Genomic DNA, 23611 nt, shown 5'->3' with positions numbered 1-23611 from the left:
TGAGAAGTTCAGAAAAGAGATACACAGACATACAAATACAATTCCAAGGCTGGGGGTGGGGCGGGGGGGGATGAGCAGAGCATAAAATAATTATATGTAGCAAACTGACTTAACATTGATGTGAAAGACCTTTAACAGTTGTTCTAACACAGTCCTGTCAGTGCGGAAAATGTGTAGCAAAGTTATAAAGTATTTTATTGCAGACCATGCTGGATTTACTACTTCAATTCAAAATCTTGATATTTTTTTTAAAAAGCACTAATTTAGATTTCGAGGCTAATTAAATGCATGCAAACCCCAATGCATTAAATCTAAATGAAGGCTGGAGTCGCAAAATAATTTCTAATGATTCATGAACCCCAATATTCTGCTAAACCAAATCAACCAGCATTCACAGTAGTATGATAAGTGATAGTACTCCATTAATACCTGATATTATAATACTCAGACATCTCTGTTTCAGAAGTGAATAGAGCGCCTTTTTTCAGACTATGGTAATGGTAGTATGTGAGCCAACAGACACCCAGACCAACACACAAATATAATGAGGATAAATTCAATTCCCTCTAAAATTGCACACCCCTCTTCCTCTCATCATGAATCAACAAAGTTTGAATAAAGCCTTTCATTGGATTCCATGTAGGCTTTCCCCAAGTTTAATGAAATCAGAAGAATGCTTGCTTTGCAATAAGATCATATTGTAAGTTCCAGAAACCAAGAAAGACAAACAAATTCCTTTATTGTTCCTCACCTAGATGCAGAAATCTTGCCAAACTAAAGTAATCATTGTATCATTCTAGAGAGGATCTATCTTGATTCACTTTCTTCCAAATAAACTATCTAAACTTAAGTCTACTGGCCCTCTACAATGCTGCCCCTCCCTCCTTGGAATCCAGACTACATTCCACCACATATATGGAAGAATGGATTGACTCTTCTTTCCTATCAGTGAATTCCTCATTTATTTATATTTAAAAGGGTTAGGACAAAAATAATAGTCAATAAAATATTAACTAATAGAAATATATTATATCATATGCTATATTGGCATTAATTAAGGAAACTCTGCAAACCAACAACTGTTAACAATCCAGGTAGGAAATTACAAGATACACACTTGGGAACACTTCTACCAATTTTCACCACTTTAGAAATAGCTCCACAACTGAGAAATATCATATATCTGTACTTGGTGCCTGAGCCTACTTCATCTTTGGTGTATTTATCACCACTGAAAAAGAAATCTTTACATTGATTTATTCAATATTTTGATAGTAAAATGGGCTGAGAATAACAGATTTAATTAGGTTTAATGGAAAAAAGTGTAAAGTTCTTTACTTAGAAAACAAAAATTAAATGCACAAATAAAGAAAGAGCCATACCTGGCAATAAATACTGGAACAATATTTATTATTTGCAACAGTTTATTGCAAACTGAATATAAGCAAGCAGAACACTGTGGTTGTCAAATAAGATAAAGGTAGTTTTAGGCTGCATCAACATTATAGTCTCATATTCCAGAAAAAGCTTTTTCCATTTTATTCTATTGTGTCAGACTCCACCTCAACCACTGGGTCCACTTTGGGGAACTACATTTTAAGAACATTTCAGGGAAACCGGATCATCAATGCCTTCATTGGATATAACTAAGCATCTTCCAATAATTATTGTTTAGCAATACTATGTGTTTTATTGCTTGGAACTCCTATTACAAAAAGCTGTGGATGTGGATGTTCAAGTATAATTTCTAAAGCAAATGTTGGCTGAAAAGTTATAATCCAAACGTTTCTGCAGTATGCCAAGTTGAAGAAGAGGGCCCTAGAATTATCTAATTTGAATACTTCTTTGAATACTTTACCCAAGATTGCTTTGACATACTTTCTATTTTTACAAAATGTTCAGGCAAAGTAAGTTTATAATGAACCTGTCAACACCTTTTTTCTTCCCACCGATAACCTTCTTAAAATATCTCTTCTTTACCAGCCGCAAACTATAAATCAAGTTGAATTTGCTGCATAATTAAGCACTCACTCCAATTTTATTTTTAAACAGAATCTACAGCTCATTACTTACATTTTATTGTAATATCTCACAGCAGGTTGGTTTGTGTAATAAATAAGTAAATAAATAAACAAGCAAAAAATGTGATGTTAGTCCAAGGGCATTGTGTCTTTCAGGCTCTACGTACAGCACTTAGCAGGTTACTGGCCTCCAAGGCCTAACAGATTTAACCAAGACTTTTCACACAATCAGGTAAAGAAAGCTCAGCCAGTCAGCAGATGTCCCATTCAGATAACAAAGAGAATATTTTAGTGACAATGTGAGAAAGGAACAGTAAAAATGGTTTTAAAAGCCACTCAACCATGCTGACCATTTTTACACCCCCAGAACAGTCTCTAAGTTTTTTATGGTATGAACTGCATCTAAATTTCTTGAACAATTGAGAAAGAAAATGTACGCATTTGCTAGAGTTCACCCAGATAGTATAGTTATTAAAAAGCTATTACGTAATTATTGAGAACCAGTTCTTTCTAGTGGTTAAGGCACCAGGTTAGAAATTGGGAGACCACGAGTTCTAGTTCTGCCTGAGACACAAAGTCCAGTTTGGTGACTTTCGGCCAGCCCCTCTCCTCTCAGCCCTAGGAAGTAGGCAATGGCAAACCATTCTGAAAATTTTGCCCAGAAAATTGCAGGGCCTACTAGGCAGTTGCCAGCAGACAATAGTGACTTGAAAGTACACACAGAGAGACATACAAACCACACAGAGTTATTAAATAAAAATTAAAGCCAACACAAAGATTATGTGGGCATTAATATACTAGGTTTGTTTCAGTCACTCATTCACTCCCACACACACAAACACACTTGCATACAAAAGATTGCTTGTGCTTCCCGTACAGCTCTGTTCTTCCTGTTATGCTTGTTCTATGCTTTCTTTTCATTTACAATTAAAAATTTAAAAAAGCATAATTCTCTGCCCAGAAAGGCTGAGAAAGTCTCCACTTAGCCCAGGCATTTTGTGGAGAAGGAAAGGAGTACTGTGTCATTTGACTGGAAGCTTCCTTGTAGTATCAGATCATTGATATTTACGCTTCACATTTCAGGTTGTCTGCACAGAACTGCATCCCTAAAACTGGAGTTTGAAATATAGCTGCCTTGGGCTAGTTAGAATATTGTTTGCTGGGCTCTTCAGAATGCTTTCAGGTTGAGGCACACCCTTTATTTTTCATTTCATTTTATTTTATTGTACCAAGAGAAACAGAATACATCTGGACCTCTGATTTATTGTAGCCTGTATTAAGACATACATCAGGAAAATAGAAAAATAAAGAATGGGGCATGGAAAATGGTGTGTAAACAAGTTTTGAAATAGCAACTGAAAGAGGAAAATATGATAGGAAGAGCCCTCAATTGTATTATAGAGAAACAACAATCTGATGACTAATGTCTTGCTTTCTTTCTGTTCAGGTACCAGCCTAATCAAGGAAGTCAAGATGACAACAACGGTGGCACCTCCAATCTGCCAGTGTTATTCTTTAACATCAGATTAGCTTAATTTTAATTAGCTGCTGGTAAAACAGCTATTTACCAGCGCAGATTTCATTTCTGATGGAATCACTAACATGGCCTGTGCATACCACAGAGAACTGGCAGAAGAGGGTAGAATTCATCTTCACCTGCTTTATCTGCCAGGATACTCTGTGCTAGAAAGTTAGGCTTGGAGGCCAGCAGATGGATATATAATAATTCCATCTTGCTGACAGATGTTCCACTTGGCAGTTTGCCAATATTGAGTGCCTGTGGTTGTTTTGGGTGGCCAGAACAGTATAGACATACCATTAGTGTACCATTCACTTTCACTCTCTCTTCCTGAGCTACTTGATCTCAGGCTTGTTGTTCAATAACCCTAAATCTCTTTTTGCTGGGAATATCAATGCCCACTCTGGGATGGCTCAGGATTTCATACCACTTGATTCAGCCAAAATCTGACCCGATACACAGTATGTAACAAAACCAAACTTGGATTTGATTATCCTTTCAGGTGGAACGGGTAAATTGAACGGAGAGCCTTTATGAGATTCTGTTGTCGTGGATTAACATGCTCCAACCCAGATGCCTGATGGATCAAGATGATCTCTTGAATGCACTTGGCAAATCACCATACTGTTTGGTAGGATCCTTTCAATCCTGATTTGTAAAGTGTTGCTCCAAACCATTTTCTTCCTTCTTGGGACGAATCATCAGTAAAACAGCCAAGAATGCTTATTTCTTTGCCTCTTTTACAGTCACAGCTGTACTTTACAGCTGGCTTTGCTCTTCTTTACTGTGTACCACCAAGAGGTTACAAGGAAATCAGAAGAGCTCGAAATGTGATGTGAACAATTTGTAAAGTATATTACATCCATCTTGATTTGGATTCCAGAATATGATAAGTCACACAGATGTATGCTTGGCAATCATCTGTCGTTATTCTTCTCAGATTGTAACTCTCAAGGGTGTTGACTAGCTACAGTATATGAAGAGATAAAAACTACCATTTAAATCTTGTTTTTCCTAGCTAATTAAATTAGTCAGGACAAGATTGGATCCCATGGCTTAAGAAAGCAAATGCCCCTGTCTGTCCTGAAGCCATTTTGGGAGGTTCTTCAGGGCTGCCACAGCAAGGCCAGTTGGAGCTTTTGTGGGGGATACAGAGATAATAGGGAATGTTAGCAAAAATAACATTCTTTCTCGTGGGAGACAAGGATGCTCTACCAGGTATTGGAGAGATGTGGACCAAAGCCAGCTAGGATTGGGGCTGCAACCTGATTGAACCATGTGATGGATGTGTGACTTGGGGAAAAGAATTTTGGGGTGCTGATTTGGGTGGGGAAACCCTTGGGGTTCTGCAGAGTTGGATTTTCCCCAGATGTGCCAATATGACATGCCTAATAAATCTATACTTTGAGGAACACGCCTGCCTTGGGGTCTTGATTCCATTGGGTGTGTTAACTGGAACCCTGACAGCCCCCTTACAAGAGAAGTAACTTATTACCACCTAAAGGAGGTAGTATTACAATCTTTATTGGAGGGCTATACCAGGTATCAGTTTCTAGAGAAATGGATCTGATGGTGGCTTGACGGTTCTACACCTACCTGAATGATAATGATTTCTGGAATCGTCTCAGAAAAGCTTTACATCAGGATATTATAGTGAAATTAATTTGAACACCTTGGTGACTGAGCTAGGCTAGAAATAGGATAATGGATAGAACAGATCTATTATTCCTACTGAAACTCTTGGCAATTTATGATATCATTAAACATGGTACCTTTTTGTAACACCTGCAGGAACTGCTCCTTCATGTTGCTTCATGTCTATATGGAATGCTATTGGTTAATGTGGAACTGGATTCAGGGATAGAGAACTAGCCTGTATTGAAAGGGTTACAGGCTGGTATCACTGATTCTCTGCTTTGGCAAATATGACAGGAAGAGTTTTTTTTAATAATTATATCTAATGATGTCCTGTGCAATAGATACGTTCCTTTCTGAGAAGGTTGGCAGCAGTATCTATAAGTTATATTCTGTCTGACTATTTCAATGCAATTTAGATGAGGCTATTCTTGAAGAGCATCTATCTATTGCACTTGCTTCAAAAAGTAGCAACTAGACTGCTAATCGGAGTAGGGATCCTTCGCTAGCACCTTCTGCTATAAATATGTCCGGCTTTTAAGATCTGCAGTGCTTCTGAAGATATTCCTTCTATCAGGGGCTTCTCAGTTGCAATATAGAGCCAGGGGCGTCTGCAACAAGGAGGATCAAGATGGTAACTGCACCTACAAGATCAAAGACTCACTTCTTCTTATGTGGGCCATATATTTGATGCATGTAAAAAGGTGTGTGTGGGGGTTCAATCACATGAATTTTTTGACTTACACACATGCATGAACAAACACATAACATCCTTGGAAAAGAACCTTATATTGGATTGCCTTACTCCAAGATTTTCATTTGGTCTCCACTCCCTTGATGTTTAGGAAATTAGAAAAGATATGTATCTTCTTCACCAGCCTTTAAACTGTATCCTTAATTTTGCTTTATATTTTTAATGCTTTAAATTTTTGTTTTTATTTTTAAATTTTGTTAGTTATATTAAGTGCTCACTATAGCAAAAAAAGCAGGGAATAAATCAAATAAACAAATTAACAAACATATTCAAATGGTTTAAACTGGAATGAACATGTACATAAAATGATTACTGGATAGAAGCTAACTATATGGTTTATTTTAAGAGCTGTAGTAGCTCTGTGATTAGAATGCAGCAGTGCAGGCTACTCTGCCGACTTCCAGAATTTGATTTTCACTGGCTCAAGGTTGTCTCAGCCTTCCATCCTGAGTTTGATAAAATGAGGACCCAGATTATTGCAGGCAATATGCTATAAACCACTTAGAGAGGGCTGTAAAGCACTGTGAAGTATATAAGTCTAAGTGCTATTGATATTGTTATTTTTTTTATGTTGAGTTAAATGAGGGAAATCTTTTTCTCTATGAATAATGTGGTTTAGCTACCGGATCAATGATTGAATTACTCTCTATCCATTTTCCAATTGGTGAGTTGGAAGAAAAGAAGCAAGAACTCATGGTCAGCCAAAATCAAACGAAGGAGTTATCAAGCAGAGAATGAAAGAAGGACAACATAAATCCAGATTTAGACCTGGATTGAGTATGTGTTCACCCTGGCTTATGAACTACTCTTTATAGATGTAATGAAAATTCAGATCAATTTTATACTATGTAGTCAAAGCTTAACATTACATTCAAATACTGACCTGTGTTCTCTGCATATTACAATATGTTTGGCTTAGTTTCTCCTTTTTAATTTTTTTTATAATCTTTTCTTTTTCTCATGAATGCTAGAGGAGTAAAAATCAGTAAGAAAACTAAAGGTTTTCCCCAATCTGATAATTTTTGAAAGAATGCTTTTCAAGTGGGAGTCCTTTCAAAGAAGTGGTTCCTCATGATTATGATAGCTTGCACCAAACAGAACTTGATCCTACCGTATTTAAAAATTTAACTTATTAGAAGTGTTCCTATAACATTTCTTTTTGCAATAATCTCAAACCCATCTTAACACATCTGAGAAGACATGCTAGAAAAACATTTTAATTGGCTTGCTTTCAACATCTTAGATGGACACATCTTAGTTTTTTTAATATAGTAAATTAAATGGCCTTGCAATAATATTGTTATATTTCATTTGTTTAATGTATAGACTGGTCTGTGACCATAATAAAGATTTGATTTGATTATTTAATGTATACCCCATCCGTCTAGTGCTGATGCAATATAATGGCAATTAACAAGAATGACAATCAATAAAATCCAATGCTAGGCTCCCCTGTTCTTCGAATATACCACTCCATTTAGAAGCATATATCCATTTGAAAACACTGTTGTTTCCTTATTTAGTTGGCTGTCATCTTTCCTTTTGCTTTCTGCTATGGACTGCATCCACAGCTGCTGACCCCGAGCATATGCCGACTTAATCACGGTAATTGCCTCATCCTAGGAAATGATGCCAGGCAAACTTTACCAAGTGATGAGCTTGATACCTAGCACCTCAACTAATTGTGGGAATTGGCCTCACATATCAGCAATTTGGGCTAAAGAAGATGCTGTCAATCATTTGGACATTTCAAAGAGTATCTTCTCCAAGTATCAGAAAATAGCAGCCTCATTGCAAGCAATTTATTCCTACCTGTACTTTCCTCCCCACAAATTAAATGACTAAATTCATACTATGCCAAACTCTTCTCTTCCTGGCAGCTCTTGTATATATATTTTATCTGTTTCACTTACTGTTTTTCCTTTCAGAATATAAATAAAACTTAACCTCTTTTGATTGACAGCAAGAAACAACAATATTTAATTAACATCTTTCATTTGTAACAAATCTTACAAGCTCCACCTAGTTAATACTGCTGCTTAAAAGTATTTCTCCACTGTTTTGAACAAAAAAAAGCTCTTTGAGAAAAGCTCAGAACATTGTGTTCTTAATTCAAAAGCACATGCCAAATTAATTATGGTCTTATGCTTTGACCAAAAGTAGGATTTGAGGGATTTTCTCTTTTTAAATCAAAGAATCCTTAAGTAATTTATGAATGATACTGAAATAATGTTTGACTTAGTTGCTAACATGCTGTTAACTTGTAGTGTTCAAAGGTGTTTTGAAAACAATCCCATTGGCAGAACATGTATTAAAAGCCGTATCTCCTCAAAACTTTATTCAATGTAACAAAAGCTGTATTAAGCTGAAACAGAAATGTTTTCAGATTATTGTTCTTGATCATGTAACCTATCTAGTACTTTTGCAACAGTTTGTTTTCTAAAATTCAAGCATCTATTGCTAAATTAAAATAATGGCTTTGAATATCTAATAATCATTTATTTGATAATGGACCGATATTTTTCATTCTATGAGTTACAAGATTTGATGTGGACTTCACCTGCATTTCTAGAGGCAGTAAAGTACATTTTGATGCCTGTACTGATCAGAGAGAACAATGTCCTTTTTTCAACACAGCTTTCTCATCTGAATCATGAATGGCACAACTTCTATGTACCCATTAAAAAGAGAAAAAAGATCCTACAGTAGATAAAGGACATGAATTGCAATGTATCCACAAAATCTTACTGTAAAGGTATTAGATGGTCAATGACATTATGCTATTGGAGGCCATCACAGGTAAGACAAAAGACTTATTCAGATAATAGGGATTTACAACCAGTTCATACATTAACATCTGCATTATGTGAACTGAACACGTGATCAGATAAGCCATAAATTTGTGAGAGAATGACTGAAGCCTGCTTCTTCTGAATTACAGGTCTGATCCAAAATATCCAAAAATGCATTCACACATGCACATACACACACACACACACACAGGATTGCCCTTGGAGAAACATGTGCTTGGGCTAAAGCTGACATCATTAAGCTGTGATACTTTCCTGTAGATGAATTGGGAGATCTAAATCAAAGAAATGCAACCAAAATAACATTTTTGGCAGGGGTAATTCTCTAGAATTCTAGGAAGGTAAGGATGTTGAGGATCAGCAATCAATGATTACTAGAGAAGTACTGTTTAGTATTATTTAAAGAAAATGTCTATTGAGGGAACTTAAATCAAAATGGAAGACACATCATCTATCTTTCATTTCAAGATCTATTGTTGATGTTATCTAAATATATAAATATAATTGCTTATTCGGTCCATGAGGAGGACCAAAATACATTAAAAGAAAATTGTGTTCGCAAACAGATTTGTTTGTAGCTTAGAGATCACTAAAATGAATGAAAACTAAAAAGTCTACAAGGGTTTCATTCCGTATTACAAAGTGCTTTCAGTGTTTTCAACACCCTGGCTTTTCCATACTTACGACAACCACACTGCTGCATCCCTGTGATAACAGGCTCAAAGTAAAATAAAGCTCAACATCTTTAAGATTAATGTAGCAGATAGAAAATTAAACAAAATAGACAGTAAGAAACTCAAGATACACGGAGATCATTTTAAAAGAAGAATCATACAAGGCAGTTTAGGAAGATTGTGCATAAGCTGGGTCTTTTTTATTCTTTTAGTGCGCAACACAGAAAAATGGTCATAGACAAGGTGACCCCTCTCCCACTCAATAATCTCACTTCTATGCTTGAAGAGATCAAGAAATAAAGGAGTTTATTGATTATTCGGGCTCTGAATGTTTGTCACAGAATAAACTATAATGAACCTAAAATAATTAAGTCAAGAGTGACAAAGGGCTCCTCATGTATCTACTAAAGACGTTACCTCATTTTAACTCTGGGGGAGGGGATCCCATTTCAATTTGCCCATATTATTTAGTTCTGGAAAAGTTCCTTTTGACATAAATACTCACTCCTTGTTCTTCTTTTATTCTCTAAGGAAATGTTCTCCACAAATTGTATAGAATTACTCAGGTCTTTTATACAACTGTTTTTCCACTCATCATGTGGTATAATCCCAACCAGTGCAAGGAATGTTGCTAGGGTGTTTGCAGAAAAATACAGATCAAGCACATCAAATACTGTTTTTTTATATCATCATTTTTTCAGGTAAAGCATTTTCCCCACAACCCTACCACTTTTGATTAACACTGTCATTGTTAATTGTTCATCACAATTTTGAAGATTATTATTTAAAAGCTAGAGTCCACCCCTTCCACAAGTTGAGATACAGAATAAAATGTGCAGGGTTAGAATTAAATTTGGATTAGAAATGGATTAGAAATGTTTGCCTTTTATTGAAAGAACATGATGTAAAGATGAAGAAAGTTCTCATCAACTAGGAATTAATTCATATTAATTGCACATGGAACAGCTGAGTGTAGAAACTGCAAGTCAAAGAAAGCTTCAACTATTACATTACATTTAAAAAACATGGTCATGAAGATGCACTCCTGTAAACTCTAACATTTATCCTTGTAGTTCTAATTTAATATCTGAATTGACCATTATTTTTGTATGTATGTATGTATGTATGTATGTATGTATGTATGTATGTATGTATGTATTAAGAATGGCTCAACTATAATAACCATACCTAGAAGGATATACCAATTTAAAATGTTATATAATTATAAAAATGGAACCAATTGTGCTTTTTTAGTGTAGCTTTTGATTTCCCCAAATTTATCTCTTGCACTTGTTATTAAAGTTCATTAAACACACTAAGAGTATGACTTACTAGTAATCTCTTCTCCAATGGTTAGATATTGTCTGCTGTTTAGTTTGTTTTACATTCAAGACCTTGTAGTTTGCCTCTTCCTAATATGTAGGAACTTGCAGGATCTAATCATGCTGAAATATCTGCTTGTTCCATTTCAGAGAGGCTTCATTTTCCTCTTATTTATCTATATGTTGCCAATATAAGTACAGGAAGTGAGAAACATTGTGCTAACAGGACTATAGAATTGATGAATAAAAACCGTAACACTCACCCACTCGCCCCCCAGACTAAGCTGCTAAATAAGTAGTGAATTAATTTCTGTAAAGTACTCTAACATTACAAAGGTGTGTTGAAAGGTGTCTGCTCATGTTTCAAATTAAACGCACTGCTGGTCAGCATTAGCACCTCGGCTTTGAACAGCAGCCATTTGCCTACACTTCAGGGGTTGGGAAAAACGGATTTTCCGTTCACACTGGAATAATTAGAACATGTCAGGAAGAATTAATTTCCTCATTTTTCAAAAGGATACACAGAAATTACCATGTTATTATATGACAGGGTCCCTTGGAGAATTGTATTAAATTTAATTTCTAGCGCAGCCCACACAACAAATTAAAGTCATAAATAAGATGGAAAGAAGCAGGACGCAGAGCATATGTTTATGGCAATGAGTGAAGCCAAGGGACCAGAAACAACTATCTTCATTTCATTTTATTTAAATCAGCCAGACACTGTGTATCTGAATGACAGCACTTGTTAATGGTGCTGAGATTATAGGCTCCTTAATTTTAGAAAAACAGTTACTAGACAGTTGGCATTCAAACTGTAGGCTTTCAAAAAGCAGACCCTCATTTAAATGTTATTTTCTTGCATAACCCTATGGTCATGCTCTAACTTCTGCATAAGATACACATTTTAACCTTTTTCCCCCCTCCTCTAATAGCAACAACTCAATCCATTGATTTGCTGATTGACCACCCCACAAAAATATTTGGGATGAGCAGTATCAATAGAGGATGGAAAAAACAAACACTCAGGTAACTTTATCCTTATAAACTATAGGTAGTCCTTGACTTACAACCACAATTCAGCCAGTGGTGCAATTCAACCGGTGTAACAATCTTGCGCTTTGCCCGAACCAGTCCAAATCAGTAGAATCCCACCCCTGAATTCAAGCCAAAATTTCTGTTGTGAAGGGAGACATTGGTTAATTGAGTTTTGCCCCATTTTACCACCTTTCTTGCCTCAGTTGTTAAGTGAATCACTGCAGTTGATAAATTAGTAACCCGGATGTTAAGTGAATCTGGCATCCCCATTGACTTTGCTTGTCAGAAGGTTGTGAAAGGGGATCACAGCGACAGTTATAAATGTGAACCGGTTGCCAAGCATCTAAATTCTAATCACATGACCATGGGGATGCTGCAAAGGTCATAACTGTGAAAAATAGTCATAAACCTTATTTATCAGTGCTGTTTTAACTTTGAATGGTCACTAAATGAATTGTTATAAATTGAGGACTACCTGTAATTAGCAATCTCGGGACTGCCATTTTAAGAAAATATTTTGGCAATGAAGGGAGGTTTTCATTTCAATTGTCTAGATTTCTTCATCCTGAGTAGATCCAGAGCAAAAGACTATGGCTTTTTTTCTCCTTAAAGGTCAATGCTGTCGCCAGGTGTCAATAGCTAAAAACAAACTCAGAAGACCAAAAAAAGATGGCACCTGTCAAGGAGAAGGCAAAGTCTGGAAGTATTTGTATTAGTTTAAAAATAAATTTGAAGCCTGTTCTTGGAGCTGATCCCCAGTATAGAATTTATATGCACTTCTCTTAACTGCACTGCTGCATATGATTTTAAAAAATTATTTTATTGCATTTCAAGACTCCAAAGGGGATTTGCGTCATAACACTTTAAAAGTTTAAATACACTAAGTACTGTAAACTAAAAACACCCACCTGTGTTTTTGAAGAGCCAACTGGAAACCCCAGTTTAAAAAAGCAACAGGGAAGCATGCATCCTGCAATAGGCCATGCGTTAGGGCTGTGGATATCATAGAAAAGGACCTGCTTGCATAAAGGTGCTAAGACAAAATATACAGGGAAAGAAGACGACCCAACGTTCTAGACAAGAATAAAAAGATGGGAATAAGTCCTTTTATGTTTGCCTCTTACATCTAAATCATTGTTCTAAAGATCTCAACTCGTAGATTAAAAGGCTAAAACTATGAGATAAAACTTAGCTCTAACCATGAACATGCAAAATAATAACGATTCTATTATTTCCTTTCCAATAGGCAAAACATTGTACAAGTGTAACCCCGTGAACTTGTTTGTACAATGTTTTTCTTCCACTTCAATGAAAGTCACAAAGAAATTTTCAACTAATGGTCAGATTATGCACCATTAAAGTCAACTCACATGCATTCTAATAGTGTTAATAAAAATTTAATAAAGCATCATAAAATATTAACAGTGCTCCAATATACTTTAATACCTGCATCTCTTTTATGTTGTGTATGCTTCAAGCTTTTGTTACCCATGTTATGGATTAAAATATTAAAATTGGATGCAACGACATGGAACAATAGTACTTGTACTCACTCTATTGTAGAAAGCAGAAAATCCTATACTCATTTGAACATAAAGACAAAACAATATATGACCATTCTACATTTCAGTAAATAAGCTACCATATTTATTTAAAATCCAAAGAGCAGTAGTTTATAAAATATTCTTCCATTATGGCAATTGCAGTAAAATTGGCCTCCGTTCTATTTAGCAGTGAACAAGACTTACTGCAAAGCAAACAGATATTAGAACTGACTACAATGATAATGGAGAAAAGTCCTTTAAAAAATCCAGAACTGTGAAAAAGAAGTGTGTGATATTCTTGTTGGCATTAATCTCCTCTCTTTAAACTTTGTCATGTATAATATAAAAATATATACGAAGATACAGAGTGCTGAGGCATGATCTTCTTTAGTAATTTTTCAACTATCACAATGGCAAGAGATTAGCAAGTGTCAATCTCATTGTTAGCAGCTCTGGTTTCTTGCTTGTTAGCTTGTCAGTCTTGAAACAGAGCAAGAGTGGTACCTTTTGCTGCCATGGATATCAACACTCCCTTGGGTGCAACAAACTTTAAATAATTTGTGAATCAATTAACTGGCAATTCAGCACACAGCTCAAATTTCACACTCTCAGGTCACTGCATCATCAGCCTGATATGAATCATAACATTTTGGGGAAAAGTTCATAATTGAAATCATTAATTAATTTAACAGGACTTTTAGTTATGCATTGCATTACACAGCTATAAAGGGGCAGGGATTAATTAGTTGTCTCTTTGACAGTTCTCTTTACTTGAAGGAAAACTTTTCCAGCAGTATCTTGGCAAATATTCAAGGCAGCATAAACTTCTAGCAGGATGCTACGAATTGTGATGGAAGAAGGAAGGAGCCTCTATTGTGGGCTAAGTTTGATTTAAATTGGATATTGGCCACATGCCAAGGCTTTATCTTGCTAAGCATTTGGCTTATATGAAATCTCTCTTGCCTGGCTCTTAATACGTACACCATTTTATGCAAGTTAAGAGTTAACCCATCAACTCTAGCAGAGACTTTTGGCATTCTAACACTGCATGTGCATCAGATAGCCAGATCCTTTCAACAAGACAGTGGCAATAGAGAATTATTAGGCAAGGATATACAGTACTTTGCTCCTGATGAGCTTCAGGTTCCAATTATTTAGGTCAACATTCTATCCCACAATGGTGGCAAAAAATGATGGGTATAATATTGAAATTCATCTTATGTGCAAAACTCCCCAGTAGGGGGTTATAGAATGAATGCCAAATGCTAATCAACAGGACAACAAAGCTTGGAGTGTATGAAAACTCTTAAGTCTTCATAGACTCTTCTGAGTAAAAATGGGTTTGGCCTGCTGCCAAGGTGACAAGACTCACATCATCTCTACCACAATCATACATGAGTCTGCCAGACGTAGTCAGTTTCAGCTTTTGGTCTGGCCCTCAGGCTAGCAAACTCACAGTGAAATTTGAGGGAGGATCATGTCAGCTCAAAACAAATGTTATGCATTGTTATCTTACACCTGCTAATAATTTGCCTGCACATGTATTCTTCCATTCTCTCAGGGGAAATGCAACAGAGCATGTCATCTGATGTCCAGAGAACAGCAGAAAACAGGGTTCCTAAAGCTGTGATAATTTATACTGTAATCATTGCTTAAGACCCATACAAAAGGAGTTTTAATCACTTGAGGAGACAGAGAACTGTACACTTAAGCTTACACAATATGTCAGCACTTTATATTATCTATTTACCCACTACTAGTATAATGTTAAATAATCAATGAATGCTACAAAATACAGTAATCTCAAACCACTATTCTAAGTAAACCTGTGTAGTCTATCTACAGGTATTCTTATACAGATATAAATACTGTTTGAACAGAAATGTCATATCTACAGTACATGTGATTTGCTATATATGTGAACAGATTTCAGTGTTTTGGATAGTTATTTCAATAAATCTTGTTATTTACTAAAAGTTTATCTCTATCACTCCTCTGCTCTAACTTCTCCAATCTCCTTCCTATACTTTCTGAATCAGATTCCAAATCAACCATAGTAACTTTTGCTATTTCCTACAAAATTCATTTCAGATGTTTAAGCCAAGATTTTGAAGGTCTATAATGCATTATTCAATAATATATTTGCAATCTCTAAAAAGATATTCTACTTCAGGAGTCTAACCAATCTGAACCAAGAGCCTTATGGTAAGTTTTTTGAAAAGGAAGAATTTCAGGAATGAAAACCTATGCCTATAGTATGTCACTATTGCTAATCTCAAACCTGAATAAAAGGGGATAAAAGTGTTCTAATAGATGGAAAAGGAGATAGGTCTACCATAAGTCTATCATCATTCAAAAAGTTTTTTGAAATATCATAATAGTCATCAATATCTCAAAATTAATTCTCTCTTTCCCAAAATAGGACTACTATGACAAAATATGGAACAATTTATCTTCTTCCTCCTTTTGCCTCATATTCCTTGCCTCAGTATGACATCCTGATATCCTGTGGCTGAGATTAGATATCATATTATAATATGGTTTGTTTGGTTATTGCTTAATATGATGTGTGAACCCTGGCCACATCACTTCTTTTCCAGTCATGGATTTATTTCATGAGCCAAAACACACAATATACACAGCATTGCAGTTAAACTATATGCAAATGATGGCAATCTTTTTTGGAAATACAGTATGAAAAAGGGAGGAAAACATAAACTTTCTTTCTAGACTGTATAATCTGATTGGACTGTATCCCTCACATGGCTAGGCTTCTTAAGAAAAAAGTATTCATTGGTGCCAGCAGGAACTCTTTTTCCCCCCATTTTCTACTATTTGTGGAAGGCCTTTTAGTTCCACTTGCAATGAGGATAAAATAAATAAGATAATGCAGTGATTTATCAGTAAAGGAATATCCATACGTCTGTAACAAATAACAATACTGCAAGTAGAACTAAATGCTATTCATTAGGCATAACATGTCATTTGGCCCACAATCTCATCTTCTGATTTTTTACTCTCTCCTTTTATTATTGGAGGCAGCCACTCTAAACAAGTTATACTCCATGCTACTGAGAAGAAAGATTAGCAATTAAAACATTAGTTCCACCCCCACCAAATGCCCTGTTATTATCCTCATTGTTCTCCGAATACAGAACACAACACTTTTGTGGCAGGAAGCCTTCTCTGTCCATGAAATTTTCCTGAAATTTGTAATCCTGGAAAATCAAGATTCAGAACCAAGAATGGGCAACCAGTAACCACATGCAGGCCCCAAAACATCTGCAGATCATTTTGTTTTTAATTAATATAATATTCAACATCTATGTATTAAGAAATTCCCTCAACTCTATCCACCCAATAATATTACTACATCACTGAATAACCCTCTGTGGTCCCTGGAAACTAAAATAATAATTTTAAAAGCATGACACCCACCCACCCCATTGAAAACTGTTGCCCATTCCTATTTCTAAATCATAAGGACACGTTCTACCAAAGGATGGCTGGCTATAGCACTGAAGTTCATAGTATGCCCACTACAGTTACTATTGTATGATTCATATGAAATTTCAGTTAAAATGAAATACATTGTAAGACTTCTCAAAGTCAAATCAGCATTTTAAAAATGGGACAGAGAACATCAGGCCAAAAATGGGCCTATCAATGAAATTATTACATCATTCTGTGAGCTAACATTACTCAAAAGCAATGTTAAAAGTATATAGAAAGATGCAACCAGAAGCTTTTATAATCTTATAATTTTCTAAAAACACATAGAATTGGATTAGTGGCAGCACAGGGAAAATAAGACAATGTATTAGTTTCTCGGCTAAGTATTAATAATAGTACAAGGAATTCTCAGGGTAAAATATATTACTCGAATCTGATAAACCAGAAATTTTTAAAATTTGACACTGGTCTGCACAGCCAAGTTTCAAACGTTTTATTTGCCCATTATCTCTATAAAAAAATCATTGATACTATTGTGTCAGTAACAACTTGTAAGGCTTCTAATTCAGTTTCATCAGATTTGTAGAAGACATCCTTCCTTTGTTCCTATTGCTTTGGAGGTATACAATATTTTTTTAATAATTGTTTCCTTTTTCTTTTAATTGTGCTTTTGTTACAAGATCCTGCTGGTTGTTCATCTTTTGATCTCATTGTGAAAACTATAATTTTAATTGATATTCTGGCATGAAAATACATTGTCCTCAATAATTAATCCTGTGGAATCTTATTTTATAAAAGGATACCAAGCATCAGATAATATCTGATTATTAATTGGTTTTATTCAGTTTTAACCACTTTTCCTTGAGGAGTTCAAGATGACATACATAGCATTCCCTCCTCCAATTTTTTTTACAAAAATAACCTTGTGGCAAATATTAGATATTCAATCTGATAAACTGAATTGGCAATTAGTTAGTTTTTGTCTAGCTACATAAAAACCTTTTAACAAGTAGAGTGTATATTTATTGAATGTGCTTTAACTAAATATGTTTAATGATTGGATTATAATGTGGTGTTTGAATCAATTAGCCATTGCTATTTATAAGAATATTTGATATGCCATATATTGAATGTACAATATTTATTAAAAACATCCATACATTTCAAGTATTGCAATACATTTTTAAAAATATTTTAAAGATCTGGTGCAATCTACTAATTCATTCCCCAAAAGGTATTACAGATGGGATTTTTTTTCCTTGAGCAATAAACACACAAATATTGATCATTCCAGACATAGCATTAACTTTTGCCATTACTTTTAAAAATTACTTATACCTATTATATGAAAAAAGAACTAGATTGCTTCATTCATAATTTCCAGTTTCATTTGAAAATGAAAAAAAATATAATGGTTGGATGAAAAACAGTTATTCCTAAACAATAAGATTTTTAGAGCATACAATATAATAGCAAACATGCTCAGTTCAGTTATTCTTAAAATGTTTTTTTAAAAACTGATTTCTTTATGAAAACCATAATTGGATTCAAATTTAGAGTTAGCAGAATTCTGCTTATAAAAGGATAGATTTTGGGGGGTTGAGCCTCCTTTCCTTATGTAGTTTTCTGAGCTTCCTAAAACAGTTCAGACTGGAGCATAGCACCTCCTCTGAAATGGGGGAAATAGTGGTATAGTCATAATGGAGAAGGGAAAATCTAGGGAAATCACCATTCCCTTTCATTCCTCCAGTACAGTAAGAAATTTCTGCTCAGCCTCAGTTCTCTTCACAAACAGAAACAGACCTTTTCCAAGTTTGCATCAAACCACAGATCTGAAAGTTAATTCTCTTCAACAAAAATTATTAATGCTGATACATGGAAATGCTTTACCATTTCTGGTGGAATTCACCTACGATCTTTTGATGGTATGAATTTAAATAAAGTGTAGTTCAGCTGTATGATTCAGAGAAGTCCTCTTCCGGGGTTAAGAAATGAAATTACAAGGTGGCATATATTGAGAAGCGAAGGAGGATCAGAATATGTGTTAAAGTAGGTTTAGTGGTTAATGCTCCTGGGTAAGAAATGATAAACAAAAGCTACTCTTATGTCAGTTGCTTTTGGAAGTGGCTGTGATTATTCAATATTGACTGTAAAACTTCCAGCACAATCCCAACTACTAGGAAACAGCAAGGGAGAATTAGATACAAATTGAATTTTAGGAACCGTTTCTTGGAAGTTCATTGTAAAATTCTAGCCATCTTCTCACCTGTCAAAGTAATATAGCCTTATAAATTTGAAATATTGAATTTCTGCTTCCAGAGTATATTAACTCCACTGGAGTAAAATGTACTAACTGCTAGAAAATGCTATTGTCACTGTAAGTTATCCCGGTATGCTTTCATACAAAAGCATGTATTGTTTTTTGTAATCATCTGCTGTTTAGGTACACTTAAAGTACATCTGTACAATGGCAGGAATGTCCTGTATAACTTCATAATAAATTCTAATGTCACTTTTAATTTCTGCAGTCACACAGTCATTTCAAACCACGGGAATCATCTATTCAAAAATCTGTTGCAGTAAAATATATCTTCATTTCACAGAGCCAAACAATGGTGTTTTTCAACGTCATAAATGTATGTTGTTGAAAAATGAAACTTACAAATTTACACTTATTTTGTATTGCCTGAACCTCACATCCAGACAAAAAGCTTGAGATATAAAGACACTAAACGGAGAATGGTAGGCAAGAAAAAAACATTTTAGCTAAGTATGTAGAAGTTACCTGGCCCGGTCACAGGCTGGCTCTGAGTTCTAGTAGTGTTCCGTGATAGTTGTCATCAGAAATGAAAATATCAGGATGGCAGCTAACAGGCCTAAAGAAAACAAAGGGGGGAAAGTATGTAAGGGCACATCATTTTTTAGCAGTTTCCAGCAAACAAGTGAAGAGTTTTACTTATTTTTAAAAGATGCAATATTCTGTTTTTACTATTCAGTTTTGAAGATGATGAGAACTGAAGTGCAGCACAGCTGGAAAATACCACATGGTAGAAGGCTGCAATAAGTTTATGAACTTCACAGCTAGAGATTACATGAAAATAATATGGAATTTTGCCTACCCTCTACAACAAAAATCTGAGCAGCACTTTCAATATTAATTCTAGCCTGAAATCATTTACAGGTATACAGACTAATCCAAGAAAGGTCAAATCCATGTAGATTATGTAATTAAAAGCAGTAATGTTCACATTTTAATTATACTCCACTCAAATGTTTCTAATCCATATGAATAACTCCAGGGCCACTTGTACTGTGTACAGATCTGACCTTTGAACAAAAATAACATTGTAACATTTAAAAAGCCTATCCTCAAATCAAAAATAAAACTGCAACCAATATAAGCAGTTCCCCAAACCAAAAAGGAAGCCCAACAGCACCACTAATGCTCATTTTACCGTTTTCCTGCAAAGCCAGTCAAGTGGGAGTTAAAAGTATTTCAGAGGGTAAGCTATTGCATAACCCACCCACCCCGACTCCTGAGTCTGTTTCCAGGTGGTCACCACTCCAATTTTTCATGGCACAGGGACCCTTAAGCATTCTTTCTCAGGATGGCCTGATTGTAGCATGAACAGACTTAATCTAAAGGTAATGGGGATGAAGTTATATGTGGTTTAATAGGTTGACCCTACACTTGGAAGCAGATGAAAATACTTATTAGATTATTCCATTGCATTCTTCACAGGGTAGTTTTTGCACATTATTCAGAACCTGTAACAATTCCACAATGTGTGTGTGTGTGTGTGTGTGTGTGTGTGTGTGTTGAGTGGTGCTTGCAAGATATGCCATATCTGAAAAATGGGTACCAGTTACCCTGGTTGCCCTGGTTATAAGTTGTTGGAAAGCCCAACTCAGGATGCTCACTGTGGTATATAAAGCTCTGCATAGTTTTGATCCAACTCTTTATTGGACTGCTTATTCCCACATAGACAATTCCATAATCCTTGATTCTCTGTGGAATTTATAGTCTACCCCATCTGGCATATCTAAACATTGTTAATAGCATCTCCTTCATCGTCTACAGTAAGCTTTACCATAACAAAGAAAGAATTTTGTATTGATGTTCATCAAATATTTTGTCTTTGGAATTGATTCCTTGTTGTAATTTAGGTGGGGACTTAAATTATTTCTTTTTAATCAGTTTTTTTAGAGTTATTTCCCCCCAATATTTTTCTGCTGCTGCTATTTACTAGTTCTTTATTACACTCATGTTTGTAAGCCTATTAGTGTCATAAGATGGGAGAGGGTGGGTGTATATTTTAAATAAATAATATTTACAATTACTTTTGCTGATTTCAAATAGGATGAAAGTTGAAAGAATTTATTAAAACTTATTTCCATAATATTTTCTTATTCAAACACCTTCCTTATTGTATATATAACCCTCATTCTCTCTTACATTCTATTTTGGGGGGTTCATAGCAATTTTTTTTAACCTTAAGCAACCTTAAGCAACACAAATTCCAGGAAATGATATCTCACCCACATCTCTCGTACCTTTCACAAGATCAGTGTAATGGTATGTGAAAATGATATTGGAAAATAGGGGGAATAGATGCTGCCTAGGGAACAGTCAGATAAGAGGGCACAGCCCGCAGCTGCATAATGGGTGCAGAAAGAAGCTTAGAAGAGCCCCTCCCCCAAATTCTCAAGCTGTAAAGAAAATGGAGGGAGATTTGTACTTTCAGATTTGCAAGAGTCTGTTAACGTAGCTTTACATTAAAGTAGAATTAGCTCATTTCATCTGGTCTTGTTTCTCATTTACCTGGGAAGGCTGACAAACAACGAGAATACAATCAGAATGAAGATAAGAGATTGTAAAGTAGTACTTTCAAATTCTGTCCCCAAAATTATCTGACTAAGTAGCTGTGGAAAACAGCAAAAAAAAAATGAACTTATGAAAGAGGTTTGTTGACTGTGTTATATCAGATATTCCCCCTTTCCAGAGTGTTTTGGTTTTTTTTTGTTAAAAAGACAGCATTTAATCTAAAATAGTCCTACAGTATATCAACTATGGATTTCACTACAATAAATGAATAGAACAAATCGTGTTTTCCTCGAATTGCTGGGGATGAGGTAAAGTCAGACAGATCTTAAATGAAATATGGATAGAACTCTATTCTGATCATTCCACAGACCATGGTTACATTCTTCTGTTAGTCAGTATTATATGGCATTGCAAAAAGTCTTCCATCTGTACAGATATAAAGTAAAAGAAAGCTTCAAATTGCTTAGAGGCAAAGAGTCCTATTGTCAGCATGAAAAAAAAAGTAACACAGGTTCCAGAGGTTATTCTAATAGTTTGATCAATGTACCATCTTTAAGGGATTTTAGAGACAGTATATGATATAGAACAATAAGTTTGGAAAGAACCTTGGAAGTCTTCTAATTCAACCATTCCAGACAAATAGTTGTTCTTTTTTTTTTTGACAATTTTCAGTGATGGAGCACCCACAATTTCTGAAGGAACACTGTTCCACTAATTAACTATACTGTCAGAAAATTTCTCCTTAGCTCTAGGTTGGATCTCTCTTTAATGAGCTTCCACCCATTGCTTCTTCTCCTGCCCTCACGTGTTTTGGACAACAGGTAGACTTCTATTGTCTGTGTACTGGAAAACAGCTGTCATTTCACCCCTAGTCCTCCTCTTCATTTTGCTACGCATACATAATTGCCTCAATTGTTCATTCTTTCTAGGTTTTCTAGGTTTTCTCTCTCTCTCTCTCTCTCTCTCTCTCTCTCTTATCATGGTGACCAGAATTGGATGCAGTATTCCCAGTGTGGTCTCACCAGTGCAGTATAATGGAATATTATTATCTTACATGATTTTGAAACTATCCCACTGTTGATGCAACCTAGGACTACATTTTTTGGGAGTTGCAATGCACTGCTGGAATGATCTTACAAATAACAAAAGGGATATGAAGTCTTAACTGGAGCCTTAAAAATATGGAGTGAAGCTGCACGTATCAAAATCAAGTTGAAGTATCAAAGTTATCTATATTGCTCACTATTATGAAATATCACTCCTAAGGTATTTGTTTTCAGAATATTGGCATAGGTAATAAACAAATAGCTAAAACAGGATGGGGAAATAACTTCCAGTCTTACAATAGTTTCTTCTGCATTTTTCATAGCTTCCCAAGGCTGACACAATTGTTGTTGTGCTTGTTTAAAGAAGAATTTATAGAGCTTTTCAGTTCTTCACTAGTATCTGAAATATCTACAGTCCAGTAGAATTATAAAATGCCAGAGATCTGAGCAAATATTTAATTCAAATCACTCATTAGGAAGGAGACAGGGAACTAGTATAGCTCTTTTCCTAAAGGTAGCATAAATTTGTATAGCAAATTTAGGAGAGATTTTAAACTTGGCTTTTAGGTTAGGATAATTTATTTGAACACAATAGGTTACATCCCATATTATGTGGACGTAACTCATATGTTCATATGACTGGAGTTCCATCCACCATCACCATCCCATCTGCTTCGAGTCTATTTCAAACAATCTTCCAAATTTAAAAAAGTCAAGAGGGAGATTTCCTTTTAATGACTTGAGAAACACATCCCACAGTTTCAGCCACATACAAAAAGAAATAATTTAAATAACTTTTCACTAAGCAAATACAGAAAAGATTTATTCCTACAACTGTTAAATTATCTGGCTATTATTAGTATTTCAATTAACTAGCAGCTTGTTCCAAGAACAGATAAATGTTTAGGATTTGATAACTACGGTTAATCTTCATTCATCCCAAGATTATACAAAGTAATTACACGTAAAC

General features: G+C 35.2%; 1 protein-coding gene across 5 annotated transcripts in view; it reads right to left on the bottom strand.

The window, feature by feature from the left end:
• The window catches only part of SOX6 (SRY-box transcription factor 6), a 465066-nt gene that overhangs the window by 339213 nt on the left and 102242 nt on the right, over positions 1-23611 (bottom strand). For all 5 annotated transcript variants that reach the window (XM_087921050.1, XM_087921045.1, XM_087921043.1 and 2 more), the window contains exon 3: positions 19556-19646. The gene's annotated coding sequence lies outside the window, so the exon portion shown is untranslated. The remainder of the gene's footprint in view (positions 1-19555; positions 19647-23611) is intronic.

Source organism: Pseudonaja textilis, chromosome 1 (genome assembly GCF_049901715.1).
Source record: "Pseudonaja textilis isolate UNSWEBS1 chromosome 1, rPseTex1.2, whole genome shotgun sequence".
In the NCBI taxonomy this organism is placed as follows: Eukaryota; Metazoa; Chordata; class Lepidosauria; order Squamata; family Elapidae; genus Pseudonaja; species Pseudonaja textilis.
Note: the sequence above shows the minus strand (reverse complement) of the source record. Positions and strands in the feature narration are given on the sequence as shown.